A 2,533-nucleotide genomic window follows, 5' to 3' on the forward strand; every position below is an offset into this window, starting at 1 on the left:
AAATAGTCTCTCTTTCATGTTCAAACCTATACATGCATCAAACCTGCAGAAGTTCGGGTGTAAATAAGTATCTCACACCTCATGTGCAACTGGCAGGTCTGAATTGTATTGAGATATGTCCAGTCCGCACGCATGCTCACCACCTATGGATTGCTTCAAGGGGCGCAAAAAAAATTTTGTTACTAACAGCCTCGCGCTATATACACATTTATAAAAGAAATTGGTCCCGTACCTGACAGTCAACTATCATGACCATTGCAGATGTGTTTCTCTCCTGTTCCTTCCACATCCATCCATGAAGTCATCACCCTAACGTTGTTAAAAAAGAGCCATACAAATTTATGAGGATCTCTATTTTCAATTCAGTTCAGTTAATCTCGATTTTTCATTTCATAGAAAATGAAATAAGGCTATCAGACACAAAAGGTATCAGCCTGATGAGGTGTCTGGCACAAACACAGTGTGCGATAACTGAGATATTGCCACTACGAGCATACAACAATTCACAACAGCATAAATAAAACACACAACTGCACCAAGCTGTGTACATATTCGCACACACACACACACAAAACATGACAGAGTAGCCTGTCTCTAATAAGACTTCAACAAGTTTGTGTAACTGTTTTGAAACTGGACGCAGGAAGGCCATTTCCAATCAGCTGACCAAATTTGTTCGGAAAAGTCGGAATGAGGAAGGGCGTCTCCTGACTTCCGTTGTTGGTCCGCAGCAGTGGAACTTCGTAAGGGGGCACGGTGATGGATTTCATACTGTAATGGCAAATGTTGGGGATGGCGCTAAAAGATCCTGAATTTGCAAGGCGAATGTGTGGAAATGTATAATTTCCAAATGAACACTTTGTCTACTGTATGTACTTGCATGTCTTGAAGGCTCTGATGGGTGAGGGGTGTGTGTACCTGTAGACATGGTTGTCGTACACCAGGCTATCTCTTTTTGGTGCACTGCAATTTTATCGTAGTTGCCCTCTGCGCCAGATTAGGCAACAATGGTGCATCTTGGGGTAAAGTAAGGATTTCAACTGGGTTGATTTAGAATCCAGAACCCTCCTTTACTATGTGCAGTACTGCATATTACAAGGAAAACAAATAAAATAAAACTTGTACCTGATCCCTGCCTTGTATTTCCCACATTTAGGTTGCACATCTTGTCCGAAGAGGTCATGAACTAGATTGGTGTACATTCCTGCGACAATTAAAATGTTACACCTAGATGCGGAATACACAGGTTCATTTTACGTACTGTGGGTGTTGCTTACTGCATTGGCATGGCTGCATTCTGAACAACACACGGAATTGTACAGTATATATTTTGATTTAGCGCGTCAACTTTAATTGGCCTCCATCCCTATTTTTCTTTGTTGCGTAAATGACCTCCTTACATCTGCATGCCACAACGTAATTTTTACAAGTAGAGTAACCACTGTATGAATTATTGAGACGGCACTAACCTCGTCACGTCCAGATGCAACAGTCTTGGAAGGTGGATCAAGGAAGGCACTGCGGACTGCTGTAGCCGGAGGTTCTTTGTACTCAAACCCAGTTGTTGCTAAACTGACAGGTCCCTCTCATTGTCTGCATTCTTCAAGTGCGATTGGCAAAATCTGCACTTCTCTACGCCGCTGTCAGGACACCCTCCAATACTGTCAAGCCATGGCTGCCGCTGCAGTTGAACGCGCAGTATCGTACGCAACTGAATGCCCGCCGACAAATCTCGCTTTAACCACACAACCGAGAGGCATGTCAAATGAAGTCCAGCAGTGTACCTCGATAATTTGGTCGGTTGTTCCAAAAGATATAAAAAAAGAAAACTTGGAAATACACACACTACACTAGCCCTGTGAAACAGCGCGCTGGGTCTCGGAAGTCGTCGTAGCAAGTTCCGCTTTCCACGGAAGTCGCTAATTGGATTATCGCAGTTATAAAACAGGACGCAGATGTCGAAGTATGTAGATACTTTTTAATTCCAGACATTATGAGAATAGTATATTGGCGTAGAAATGTTGGTTCTTGCAGAAATAGCTTGCTAGAAGGTTGTTGTAGTGTTTGATGACGTGACGGCATTCAGCGCGTTGATTGCATGGGCGTTTGACGTCATCCCGGTGGGATGACCAGATGAGTTTTCTATATATGCGTGCGTTTTCTTGGTGTGACGCTAGGTATGCCAGCGTCGGAGTGAACCGCGATGTTTAAAATTCGAGTTTACGACAACACGGAGTGTTGAGGCATTTTTCGTATGTGAAGTTGCTTTCCCGTATTCTATAGGTAGCCACGGCGGAAAAGTCTCTGCAGCTTCTGTCACAGACCCTTTAACGACTTCAATGCAGAACTGAAACCATTTTTAGCGCGCAAAGTTTAACTTCGTTCAAGAAGAACACGTGTGACTTACTCGTGAATATGGCCCCTGATAGCTTCGCGCTGCCGACGGAGCTCACAATGTGGCACATGCGAGACAGTGGCATAGAAGCATAACAGTTGGAAATCCTCATACTTTGCAATGCACTCGTACTGCAGT

At 43.8% G+C, this 2,533-nt stretch overlaps 1 long non-coding RNA gene across 1 annotated transcript; it reads right to left on the bottom strand.

Moving 5' to 3' along the window:
- Window positions 1-283: 283 nt before the first annotated feature.
- LOC135368632 (uncharacterized) lies at window positions 284-1,531 on the bottom strand. Its single transcript, XR_010414837.1, has 3 exons — window positions 1,470-1,531; window positions 1,126-1,204; window positions 284-309 (listed from the first exon to the last, which is right to left on the bottom strand). It is a non-coding gene; the product is annotated as an uncharacterized LOC135368632 (long non-coding RNA).
- Between the last annotated feature and the right edge of the window lie 1,002 nt (window positions 1,532-2,533).

The sequence above is a fragment of the Ornithodoros turicata genome, chromosome 1, assembly GCF_037126465.1.
Source record: "Ornithodoros turicata isolate Travis chromosome 1, ASM3712646v1, whole genome shotgun sequence".
NCBI lineage: Eukaryota > Metazoa > Arthropoda > Arachnida > Ixodida > Argasidae > Ornithodoros > Ornithodoros turicata.